A 13,757-nucleotide genomic window follows, 5' to 3' on the forward strand; every position below is an offset into this window, starting at 1 on the left:
CGCTGGTAGGAAAAATCCCACACCTAAAGACACCCCTTCACCCGATGTCCCACGGCCTTGGGTGGCCCAACCTGCGGTGTGCCAGCATCCCCAGGCATCCTAACTTACCTCTCCAAATGGAGGTCACCTCCAGAAGATCTTCGTTCACGAGCCTGCAGTGTTTGTTGCAACAGGAGAATCCCCATTGAAACCAACAGGGCACCCGATGCCAAAACAGCACCCTACAATAAGGTTGCCCCTGTGTGGCTGCAGGTGCACCTTGGGTGCTAAGTCGGATCCCCCTTTGACCTGACCCTAACACCAGGGGCTTTGCTCCCACAACCTTGTGGCCTGCTCACGAGCAGCCACCAACCGGAGGCCCCCTAGCCCGTATTGGATAACATTGGGTCTCAGCACTCTGCACCCGGCCGCCCTAGTGCTGCTGAGGGTGGTTGAAGAGTGCATCCTTGACCCTGTGGAAACCCTGGTGCTAACCCCAGAATACTAACTCCCACAACAAAGTACTTACCTGTAAACTGATAACTTAATTTCCTCCCATATGATTGCATTGACTGTGTTTGCTTTGAAAAATCTTCGAAGTGTGGAGTTGGCTTGTATGAAAACTTGAAAAACTGCAAATATACAAAAACTGTATTACTTACCTTTTGTCTAGGAGAAGTCCTAGTGTGAAAATTAGGAATATCACACTAGTTAGCAAAAGTATCTTAAAAAGTAATCCGAAAAGTATTGTGCACAGTAATCTGTAAAGTAACTGAAAAGTAATTTCAAACTGTTGACTTACCTGTAAACAACCATATGCATTTGAACTGCATCAAACTGTAATTCACTGCATAAAAACTTAAAAATTTATATTTCACTTACCTGCACCAGGCTTGGCTTGGTTCTAGAAGGAAAATAACTAAATAGTATTTTTGATACAAACACATTGCTCAGAGTTTAGTCTTTGAGTGTGTGACATCAATTCTTGCCTGAGTGTGTACAACAAATGCTTAAAACTAACCTCTGATAAAGCCTTACTGCTTGCCCACATTGCCACAAATAGAGAGTAAGGTATTATCTACATTTACCATTGCCTACCTTTGGGGTTCCACTGGACTCTGTGCACACTATACCTTACTTTGGCATAGTATATACAGAGCCACCTTCCCACACTTTCCCTTTCTTTGCACCGGCAAACCGAAGGATGAGTCGATCGTCCACCCAGTGTTCATTGGTGTGATCGATATCGAACAACAGTGGTCTTTTTGGGCCATGCAATGGAGTCTCTCCACCACCTTGGAAGAGTGAGGCAGAGCAAACAAGTTTGGAGGTATACAGCCTGATTCATCAAACACCCGTTTTGCGAGTCAATAATAGCGATTCATAAGGAATCGCTATTACAGACTCGCAAAACGGGATTCATGTAGGAATCACAAAAAGAATTGCGATTCCTACACATTCCTTATTTGTGATTAGCAAATTGCTAATCGCAAATAAGGAATAACTCCCCATTCATTCCTATGGGCCAAAAGGCCCATAGGAATGAATGGGGAGTATTCCTTATTTGTGATTAGCAATTTGCTAATCGCAAATAAGATAGCGATTTAAAGGGTGCCAATGGTGTCCAAAGGACACCCTGTAGCACCCCTTAAATGCAAATTGAAACAGGTGTTGCGCACACACATGTCAAAAGGACATGTGTGTGTGCAACATGCAACTTAGAAAAATGCTTTTAAAAGCATTTTTCTAAGTTTTCGCTATTTACCACGAGGTTTGACCTCGCGGTAAATAGCGGGCCGAAATTGCGAATTCGCAATTTTTAAATGGATGATGAATTGCATTTAAGGAATCTCAAATAGAGATTCCTTAAATGTAATTCCATGCAAAATAGCGAAATCGCTATTACCGATTTTTGCATTTGGGATGATGAATCCCAAATGCAAAAATAGCGCTCGCAAAGGGCCAGATTCTCAGAATCTGGCCCTTTGCGAGTCGATTTCGGCTTGATGAATCAGGCTGATAGTGTTCTTTGGTGTGATCAATAAAGAATGACTGGTTTTTTGGGCCAGGCAGTGGGGTCGTTCCTCCTCCTCTGAAGGGTGGGGCAGAGCAAAGAAGGTTGGCGGTGTGGTGCTTTGGTCAATGTGGAAAGGCTTCACCACTTTTCATAGGAAAGGGGTGCAAGTGCAGAGAACCAGTTTTTCTGGAATTAAATTGATGTATGGAGGGTGCACAGAAATCACCTGACGCTCTCTAACCCTGCTGGCCGATGTAACAGCCTCTAAGAAGACCAATTTTGATTGTTCGAGATCTAAAGGGCAACTATGCATAAACTCGAAGAGCACTCAAACATGTTAAAACTAAAAGAAGGACTCATTTGGGCATAACAAAGGGTTTAGGACCAAACGTGCTGAAGTCCTTTCAGTAAACAGGTCACAACTAGGGACTTGAACAGGGAAGGCTAGGTCTGGCAACAGCAAAAAAGCTGATATATAGATCAAAGATACCTTTTAACTGTGCCCAAAACAAAGCATTGTCAGAATAATGATAAAACAAACAACAATACCTTGGACAAAGGTTCAGAGAGAGGGTCAATATGCTTGGCAGTTCACCAAGCCACAAACTTGTCCCAATAGCAGGTGTAAGCAGATTTTGTTGATGGATGCTGGGCTGCTAGAATGACTTTGGGTACTTTTGAAGGAAGATCAAATACTGTTGGCTGCCACTGCTAAATCTCTATGCACGAAGGCAGGTTTGGGTGCAGAACTGCCCAGTTGCTGCTATGGGAGCTCCTCCTTAAGAGAGCCTGATTGAAGGACCGACCAACGCTCTGCTTCAGGAGTTTGTGATACCATACTCTTCGTTCCCAATCTGGAGCACAAGGATGACTCTGCCCTGGTCGCTCCTAACCTTCTACAACCCTGGGCAGAAGTCGAATTGGCGGGAAGGCGTACAAGAGTCACAAGGGCAACTTGAGGAGGAGCGAGAGACACCTGGTAAACTCCAAAGAGCAGGTGTGCTGACGTACATTCTCTATAGTGGCAGACAGATCGAGCCACGGTTCTCCTCATTCCTAAAAGAGACTTTGCGCCACGTCTGAGAGTAACTGTCCCTTGCAGTATGCTAGGCTCCGATGCCTTAGCTCGTCCGTCCTGGCATCCAATGATCCTGCCAGGTTCACAGTTGTCTGGAGGTGGTTGACAAAAGCTTCAAAAAAGCCTGCTTTAACAACCAGTCATTGGTAGTGAAGGACTGGACCCTCCAACCTCAAAAGGTGTGCTGCCTCACCGCCATCACTTTTGTGAACACCCAAGGGGTATTGGTGACAACAAAGGGGATCACAGCAAACTGAAAATGCTCCTGTCCCAACAAAAACCACAAGCAGTGCCGATGGGCCTCCCAGACAGGTATAAGGAAATAAGAGACATACAGGTCCAATGCCCCCATTCAGTCTTATGGGTGGAGGTCAGACAGGACCTGATCCAGTGTGAGCAATTGTAATTTTCCTTCCGGAGTAAGGCATTAAACGGGCTCAGTTCTAAAACAAGACAAATTACTTGGTCCTTATTCAGCACCAGAAAATAGTGGGAATAAAAACCACATCCTACTTCTGATGTGGGCACCCTCTCGATACGCCCTTTGGTCAAAAGGGCTGGCACTTCCTGCTACAAAATTGATAGATGACCCTCAGTCTAGTTGTTGGAGGGTGTGGTGGAAGGAGCAGCATTGTGAAAAGGAAGGGTAGAGCGTAGCCCTTCCGAACAATTTGCAGGATTGATGTGTCTGATGTTATGGCCGGCCAACCAGTCAAGAATCGACTGAACCTGCCTCTCACTGGGTGTCCATGCTTCACTAAGGCCACGCCAAAGGGGTTTGGCAGCTGGGGCTATGGAGGAGGGTTGTTGTGGACTGGGTGGTCTGTTTACTTTGACCACAGAGGTAATAGGCAACACTTTCCAAACTGTGATACTGCTGGACACCTTGTAGGGGTTTGACTGGCTGGCATCATGTGATAACTCTACTGAAGCTGCAATGTGGGACAACTTAGCCCAATGAGCGTGCATTGGCCCTGCTTTCCTTTAACAAATTGAGGGCAATGAGGCTCCCAAACAGGTGAGTCCCATTGAACGGCATTCCCATGAGGGTTAACTGGACACCATCTGTAAAACTGGTGGACCAAGCTAGGTGTTGCGGCAAATGGAGACACTTGTGCCAACAGCTTGCCAGATAGAATCAGTGGTGTCCAAAACACAATAAATTGTGTACTTGGCCGTGTCACAACAATCCTGTATGGCCTTTGCGAAGACTGGTCGGATATTTTCAGGAACACCTCGGAAGACTTAAGCCACCAATTCCCAAAGGGCATTGGCGTAGTTTTCCAGCAGGCAGCTGGCATTTACTGAGTGAAGCGCCAGGCTGCTGGATGAGAATCCTCCTTATCTTAAGTTTTGAATCCCTATCAGGGGGGAGTAATGTTGGGATTAGTCTTACTTGCAGACTCCTTCACTTCCAAGCTTTCAGGGAATGGGTACGGAGATAAAAAAAAGGCTGGGTTGCTCAGGGCGTGGTGGTGGCGTCATGCAATCTGGCACTTGATTAGGGGTTAGAGCAAGGTTAGGCTCATGTTCCCAACAAAGTATCTGTAAAGGCTTTGTTAAAACAAAAGGGGCTCAGTTGATGTTTGCCCCAGCTGAAGGACTTCCATAACATTCTTTTTTTAAAATATTTTATTTAAGTTTTACAGTTACAGAACATTCGAACAATATACCTGTGAGAAGTTGGCCTAATATATGATGCTCACTAGTTCTAGTGATCACCTTGTATCAGTCCAAACAACCCTTATGGAGATTGGTTGTAAGTCAACCTTATAGACCAGCTATCCTAGTAGCGTGGACAAAAGCAGTCTTTAGGCTAAACTCTTTATGGCATGTGAAGCCAGCTGTTTTACCACATATAACCTTTGAATACCAAATGAAAAGGACACCACACAGGTTGTTATGAAAATAAACAGTTATTTTTTAACTAACATACACCTCTGAACTCTTTATGAGGTCAGAGGGCTAAGCACATGACAAACTCTTAGGAAAAATACGTTTAAGTTGCACGATTTACAATGGTGCCCTAGGGGCACGACAAACCATATACTAAGTAAGTGGAATGTGAAAGTCAATTAAAGGAATGGAGCTGTCCAGAGATTGTAGGATCGCTGGGACCACGCTATACTAACTTGAGGTAGGTAATAGGAGGCCCACGGAGCGCGTGTGCAGAGTGTGAACTCACACGCGAGATGCGTACAAACGTCTATGGACAGTACAGTTTAAAGAAAAGGTGAGTACGGACGTTCCTGACTAGATAGGACTGAACGACAATGGAACTGGACACTAGGATAGTCAAGCTACCCTTGAGCACCGAAATGCTTGTGTTACCTCACCCACAGGCTGCGGGTGCATAGGTGCGAAGTCGTGTCGGGTTTCCGCGTCGAAGTCTATGGAGCCTTGAAGAAAGATGCTGCAGGCGACCAGGAGGAAGACGTCCGGTGCAATCCAAGGGTGGATTGGTGAAAAAAGGAACCTGAAAGCAGAGGGGACAATGTTCAAAGTCACTAGCCAGTGACTGGAGTGGAACCAGGAGTGGAACCAGATGTCGTCGTCGCGATCAGCTGAAAGTGGACGCTTGTCTCTGTAGCCTCGTGGACCAGGTGGTGTCTTCGACGACCAGGATGGAGGCACGAGCTGTCCCACGCAGGCTCTCGCTGTCGGCGGTGTCGTCTCCGGATTCGGGTTCAACAGGCCTTGGCAAAGGCAACCCACGCGGTGAGTGGAAACGGCGTCTGGAGTGGACCAGGAGGGTCCGGGGTGCTCCTCTTTTGGAAGGGAGCAAGGGCCAGTCTGGAGCAACCAGACCAGCAGCAAAGTTGTCGGTGTTCGTCGTCTAGGAGGTCACTAGCCAGCCGGCAAGTGACCAGACAAGGCGTCGAGCAGCAAACAGGCAGAAGGGCCCCACGCAGATCTCGTGGATGCTGGAGGGCTGATCTTCGATGCAGGAGCTACTCGGGGTCGGGGATTCTCAGTCCCCAAAGCACCTGGACTAGGATACCTCAGAAGTCGTGCTGGAGCGAAGTGCTGCTTCTTTCAAGATGGCCGGTCCCACGTGTCTCGTCGCACCCACGGGTCTCAGCTCTGCTGCAGATGTGGGTTGAGGTCGGAGAGGTCTGGGAATCCGGGTTTCGTCGGGCTCTGAAGTCTGGATCCGTGCAGGAAGACAACAAAGGGAAGCCGCTGTACGCTGCTGGTGCCTGCTGGTGCAGGGTGGACACTCATTGCCCACAAGGGAGATTCCTTCGGTCTTCTGTGGAGCAGAACGTCGAGGTCCAGAGTTTCTTCTTGTGAAGTTGATCAGGATAATCTAATTTGGAATGGGACCAGCTCCTACCTTTATCCAGCTAAAGGGGGGCTGCACTACGACTAGGTCCCTTCTCTGGGTGGGACCAGGAAGGGGGGTGGTTACACCCCCTTTCCTTTGTCCGGTCCTGCGCCAGCTCTGGGGCTGGAGTGCCCCAGGAACTGGTTCTGACCGGTGTATGCACAGGACACCTTGTGTGCCCCAGGCATGTCTCATTCCTTTCAGCCCTGGCCTACCTAATACAAAAAATCCTGTCTGGGGTGGTGCTAGCACCTCCCAAGGCAGGAAACCCTTTGTCCGAGCCTCCCTCGCTGGAAGGACTCCCAGCAGCAGGAGGTCAGACTTGTGTCTGTGGTGGCAGCATCCATTTTGTGATGCTGAGGCTCGAGTTAACTTTAACCGGGGTTCACAGTTACATACATGTCGTGTCCCTCTAGAACTAAGGGTGGAATGCTACGCCCGTCGCCAGAATTGGCGAGGGGGTAGTATTCCAATTTGTATGACACCTTACTCGACATGCTTTGATAATGCTATACCAAAGTTAGCATTTGACCGCGAGGTTTATAATGCACTTAAGAGTATATGGTATAGCGTTATCATGGAACAGCTATTAGGACTTGGTTCCGCAAGCTGCAAACGGGCTCAGCTCATGCCAGAGCACCATCTCACATAATTCCAAGCACTCTGCCTTCAGGATTGATAAGGCCTGCCATAGGAGTGACTGATAGGAATACATGTGTCCATTTTAGGGTTAGATATAGAGATAATATACCTAAAGCAAAGGGTGATTACACCACCTTGCCCCAGCTGTCGTGCAGCCAGTTGTGTCAGATTTGGATGGCCAGCCAGGGGTGGCATAATACATGCTGCAGCCCCTGGTAGGCCCTGGGTACCAATTGGTAAATGCACCTAAGGTACATGCTTGTCAATTTAGAGAGAGAACAGCTAGGCTGTGGGTCTGATTAGCAGGCCCACAGCCAGGGAAAGTCGTAAATCAGTGAAGCAAAAAGCAAAAAATCGGGGGTGACCATAGGATTGCAGACCCTACTCTCCTACATAACCGCCCCCCAAACTTAGGGACATTAAACTAACCTTGACCAGGTGAGTCTTCTTGTTCTAAGTGGAAGTACCTGGAGAGACCATCTGCATTGCCATGGTCAGTCCCTGGTCTGTGCTCCACTGTAAAGTCCATCCCCTGTAGGGAAATGGACCACCTAAGAAGTTTGGGGTTTTCACCCTTCATTTGATTTAGCCATAAGAGGGGCTTATGGTCGGTCTGAATCTTGAAGTGAGTACCAAACAAGTATGGCCTCAACTTCTTCAGGGCCCAAACCACAGCAAAGGCCTCCCTCTCAATAGCTGACCAACGTTTCTCTCTAGGGGTCAGCCTTCTACTTATAAAAGCAATGGGCTGGTCATGACCATCAATATTCAGTTGAGATAGAACAGCTCCCACACCCAACTCAGAAGCATCTGTTTGGACAATGAATGGCTTGGAGTAGTCTGGACTCTTGAGAATAGGTGCAGTGCACATGGCCTGCTTTAGGTCATCGAATGCCTTCTGACAGCTAACTGTCCACTGAACTTTCTTTGGCATTTTCTTACTTGTCAGGTCATTAAGTGGAGTCACAATGGTTCCATAATTTCTGACAAATTTCCTATAGTAACCAGACAGGCCCAAGAAAGCTCTGACCTGTGTCTGGGTGGTTGGAGGAGCCCAGTCCTTTATGGCCTGTATCTTGCTCTCCAAAGGTTGAACTTGGCCTCCACCTACAAGGTGGCCCAAGTATACAACTTGACTCTGCCCTATCTGGCACTTGGTAGCCTTGATAGTGAGGCCTGCCTTTTACAGAGCCTCCAAAACTTTCCTCAGGTGGATCAGGTGATCCTCCCAGGTGGAGCTAAATACAGCAATATCATCTAGATATGCTGCACAGAAGTCATCCAGCCCAGAGAGAACTTGGTTCACCAACCTTTGAAAAGTGGCAGGTGCATTTTTCAAACCAAAGGGCATCACCACAAACTGGTAATGACCTCCTGGGGTAGAAAATGCTGTTTTGGCCTTGGCATCCTCAGCTAACCTGATTTGCCAATAACCAGCTGTCAGGTCAAATGTACTCAAGAACTTGGCAGAAGCCAATCTGTCAATGAGTTCATCTGCTCTTGGTATTGGATGGGCATCTGTCTTAGTGACAGCATTGAGACCCCTGTAGTCTAGACAAAACCTCATCTCTCTCTTACCATCCTGGGTGTGAGGTTTAGGCACTAGAACTACAGGACTAGCCCAAGGGCTCTCTGAGGGTTCAATGACTCCCAATTCCAACATCTTCTGTACTTCTTGTTTTATGCAGTTCCTGACGTGGTCAGGTTGCCTGTAGATTTTACTCTTTATAGGCAGACTGTCACCAGTGTCCACCTCATGGGTGCACCAGTTTGTCTGACTGGGTGTCAGAGAGAACATTTGTCTGAAGGATTGAAGAACCTGTTTACAATCCTCTTGTTGATGCTCAGAGAGGCTGTCAGAAAAGACTACACCATCTACTGACCCATCATCAGGGTTCTGAGTGAGCAGGTCTGGGAGAGGGTCACTCTCTTCCTCCTGTCCCTCATCTGTAGCCATGAGCAAGCCCACGTCTTCCCTGTTGACAAATGCCTTGAGCCTGTTCACATGAAGTACTCTGTGAGGGCTCCTGGGAGTTCCAAGGTCTGCCAGATAGGTGACCTCTCCCTTCTGTTCAATGATAGTATGGGGTCCAGACCATTTGTCTTGGAGAGCTGCTGGGGCCACTGGCTCCAACACCCACACCTTCCGTCCTGGGTGATACACAGTCAGGACAGCCTTTTAGTCATGCCAAGCTTTTTGCAGTTCTTGGCTGGCCTCAAGGTTTTTAGATGCCTTTTCCATGTACTCTGCCATCCTGGAGCGGAGACCAAGTACATAGTCCACTATGTCCTGTTTAGGCTTTTTGAGTGGTCTCTCCCATCCTTTCTTCACAAGACACAGGGGTCCTCTTACAGGATGCCCAAACAGAAGTTCAAAAGGGCTGTAGCCAACCCCCTTCTGTGGAACCTCTCTGTAAGCAAACAAAAGGCAGGGTAAAAGGATGTCCCATCTTCGCCTAAGCTTTTCTGGTAACCCTTTTATCATCCCTTTGAGGCCCATTGCACTGTGGGTGATAGGGGGTGGTGAATTTGTAATTGACACCACACTCCTTCCACATTGCAGTCAAGTATCCTGACATAAAGTTTGCACCTCTGTCAGAGACAACCTCCTTAGGAAACCCCAGTCTAGTAAAAACTGAGAGTAGGGCCTTGGCCACAACAGGAGCTGTAGTGGTCCTAAGGGGAATAGCTTCTGGATACCTGGTGGCATGATCCACTACCACCAGTATAAATCTGTACCCAGATGCTGTTGGGGGGGTCTATTGGTCCAACAATGTCAATCCCCACTCTTTCAAAGGGTACCCCCACCACAGGTAGTGGTATAAGCGGGGCCTTTGTTGTGCCCCCTGATTTGCCACTGGCTTGACAGGTGACACATGAGCGACAAAACTCTTTAGTGTCTTCAGACATATGAGGCCAGGGAAAGTGTGGGGCAAGTCTGTCCCAGGTCTTGTGCTGGCCTAAGTGACCTGCAAGGGGAATTTCATGGGCCAAGGTGAGAAGGAAACCTCTCAGAGACAAGGGGATGACCAGCCTCCTGGTAGCACCAGGCTTGGGGTCTCTTGCCTCAGAGTAAAGGAGTCCATCATCCCAGTACACTTTATGGGCACCTGTGGCATTCCCTGCAGCCTCAGCAGCAGCCTGCTGTCTGAGGGGTTCAAGAGATGAACAGTCTAATTGTGCTTGTCTCAAGTCTGCCCTGGAAGGTCCCCCTGTCCCAAGAAACTCAACCTAATCAGGCTCAAGTTCTTCTAGGACAGTTCCTTATGGGGTCTTTGGGTCTCCTGTGAGAGCTGATCCTCACCTTGAGGCAAGGGGGAGGGCACTGCCTTAACCCTACTGTTATTACTCTTGGTTAGTGTCTGGTCCATTGTTCCAGGATCCAGCACTAGTTCAGCTGGACATTTCTTGGCCTGTGACCTAGTCACAGCAAGGACATGTGCTGACAAACCTAACATTTCCACATGAGTCCTATACTCCACATCTGACCATAGGGAGGATTCCAAATCATTGCCCAAAAGACAGTCCACTAGGAGGTCTGAACTAACAACAACCCTTTTGAGGCCATTTACCCCTCCCCAGGAGAAATTAACAAGTGCCATACTATGGGTGGTAGTGACATTGCTAGCGTTGGTCACTAGGTAGTCTGAACCTAGTATTACCTGACCAGGGTCCACAAAGTTTGGTGTCACCATAGTGACACTGGCACAAGTGTCCCTGTAGGCCTGAGCCAATTTTCCATTGATTAAAGGTGTTTGCCCATACTTGCCCAGAGTACTGGGACTTATTGTAGGGGTCAAATCCATGTCCCCAGTACAAACAAGAACAGCCTGGGTAGGTACTCTGACTAGGTCAGAGCCTGCCTCAGATACCAATGTCAACCCCACTATAGCCTTAGGGGGAACACTACCACTACTAACTGAACTAGGGGTTGCAGGTGCCTTAGGGGCAGTAGTGGTAGGAGCTGGGCCTTTCTTGGTGTACTCACTAAACCAGTGAGTATTACTTTTACAGTATTGGCACCATGGTTTCTTCTGACCAATATTCTTCTTCTTTTGTGAATTCTGGGACCCACCCTCCTTAGATTGTTGGGGCCCTGTTGAAGACTTCTGGTCATTTTGCTTATTCTCATTACCCTTCTGGTCTGCTTTCTTCTGGCCACCACCCTGGTTCTGGTTCTGCTGCTTGGCCCTTGTCCTGACCCATCTGTCTGCCTTCTTTCCCAATTCTTGGGGAGAGGTCAGATCTGAGTAAATAAGGTGCTGATGCAACAACTGATTTTGACAATTACTTAAGATTTGTTCTCTCATAATTAGATTATGTAATCCTGTGTAATCAGTAACTTTACTTCCCAGTAAACAGCCTTCAAAAGCCTTAGTGGCACAATCAACAAAGTCAGCCCAATCCTGAGACTGAATTTTCTGGGTGTCTCTGAACAGCAACCTGTACTGCTCAGCTGTTAAGCCAAACCCATCAATCAGTGTATTCTTCAGGACTTGGTAATTGTTAGCATCCTCAGCTCTAGTATTGAGGAGCTTATCTCTACCTTTACCTTCAAAGGAGAGCCACAGTATAGCTGCCCACTGACTCTGGGGGATGCACTGGACAGTGCAGGCCCTCTCCAAAGCAGTCATCCATTTGTGGATGTCATCCCCTTGTTTAAAGGGGGGCACTATTTTACTCAGGTGTCTAGTATCAAAACTCCTGTCTTTATCTCTAATGATAATGCTGCCACCAGTGTGGTCTGCCCCACTCAATTTCTGTTCTCTGGCAAAGTCAAGTCTTTCTTTGGCAAGGGCAAGTTTTTCCCTCTCAATCCTCAGATTGACTTCCCTCATCTTAGCTTCATGCTCTCTTCTTTGAGGGGATGCCATCCCTCTCTGAGAAGATGCCTGAGAGACATGGGTATGAACAGATCTGTTAGAGCCTCTGGAGTAAGACCTAACTCGTCTGTTCCCAAGGTTAAGCCTGCCTGAGACTAGGCCTGGGGGTCCCCCAGTTCCATTCTCATGTATGCTTAAGTTGGTCCTGGTGAGCCTACTGACTACTACTGGACCTTTGTCTGCCTCATCCCCAGATAATTCCTTTTCCTCTTGCTCCTCTTCACTTTCTGTTTCATGGAGGTTAAGGTCAGGATCACCCAAGGTTCCCTCTAAGGGGGGCATGCTCCCATCTGGATTAGAGGGGCCTGTGTTAGAAGCCCTTCTGGCATCGTATGTCTCTAAGAGAGCTATCAGAAAAGGAGTGGTAGGGTTAGAACCCTGTTTTAGTTTCCTGGAGGTACACAATTGTCTCATCTCCTGGAAGCTAAGGGCTGCATATCTGGAAGTGACCTGTGGAGGGTCATCAACCACAAGGGGAGCCTCTGTGTTCCCTCCTGTGGTAGACATGCTTTTCTAGTGAGGTGTAAGTGGTGCACTTACCTACACTATGGGTTTATCTACTGATCCCTTGCTAAGAGTTGTAGTCAGGGTGTGCTACTCCTTTTCTACTACAACAGCTGGTTCAGTAGAACTCAGAGTATTTCTAAGCTTGTGATATGTACCTATGTTACCTTATGTGATTTTTCAAATGATATCTCAGATTATATTTGGTAAAAACAACAGCAAGCTCAAATCCCAACCGCTGCACACCAATGTGAGAAGTTGGCCTGATATATGATGCTCACTAGTTCTAGTGATCACCTTGTATCAGTCCAAACAACCCTTATGGTGATTGGCTGTAAGTCAACCTTATAGACCAGCTATCCTAGTAGCGTGGACAAAAGCAGTCTTTAGGCTAAACTCTTTATGGCATGTGAAGCCAGCTGTTTTACCACATATAACCTTTGAATACCAAATGGAAAGGACACCACACAGGTTGTTATGAAAATAAACAGTTATTTATTAACTAACATACACCTCTGAACTCTTTAAGAGGTCAGAGGGCTAAGCACATGACAAACTCTTAGGAAAAATACGTTTAAGTTGCACGATTTACAATGGTGCCCTAGCGGCACGACAAACCATATACTAAGTAAGTGGAATGTGAAAGTCAATTAAAGGAATGGAGCTGTCCAGAGGTTGTAGGATCGCTGGGACCACGCTATACTAACTTGAGGTAGGTAATAGGAGGCCCACGGAGCGCGTGTGCAGAGTGTGAACTCACACGCGAGATGCGTACAAACGTCTATGGACAGTACAGTTTAAAGAAAAGGTGAGTACGGACGTTCCTGACTAGATAGGACTGAAACGACAATGGAACTGGACACTAGGATAGTCAAGCTACCCTTGAGCACCGAAATGCTCGTGTTACCTCACCCACAGGCTGCTGGTGCATAGGTGCGAAGTTGTGTCGGGTTTCCGTGTCGAAGTCTATGGAGCCTTGAAGAAAGATGCTGCAGGCGACCAGGAGGAAGACGTCTGGTGCAATCCAAGGGTGGATTGGTGAAGAGAGGAACCTGAAAGCAGAGGGGACAATGTTCAAAGTCACTAGCCGGTGACTGGAGTGGAACCAGGAGTGGAACCAGATGTCGTCATCGCGATCAGGTGAAGGTGGACGCTTGTCTCTGCAACCACATGGACCAGGTGGTGTCTTTGACAACCAGGATGGAGGCACGAGCTGTCCCACGCAGGCTCTCGCTGTCGGCGGTGTCGTCTCCGGATTCTGGTTCAACAGGCCGTGGCAAAGGCAACCCACGCAGTGATTGGAAACGGCGTCTGGAGTGGACCAGG

This window comes from Lissotriton vulgaris, chromosome 10, assembly GCF_964263255.1.
Source record: "Lissotriton vulgaris chromosome 10, aLisVul1.2, whole genome shotgun sequence".
In the NCBI taxonomy this organism is placed as follows: Eukaryota; Metazoa; Chordata; class Amphibia; order Caudata; family Salamandridae; genus Lissotriton; species Lissotriton vulgaris.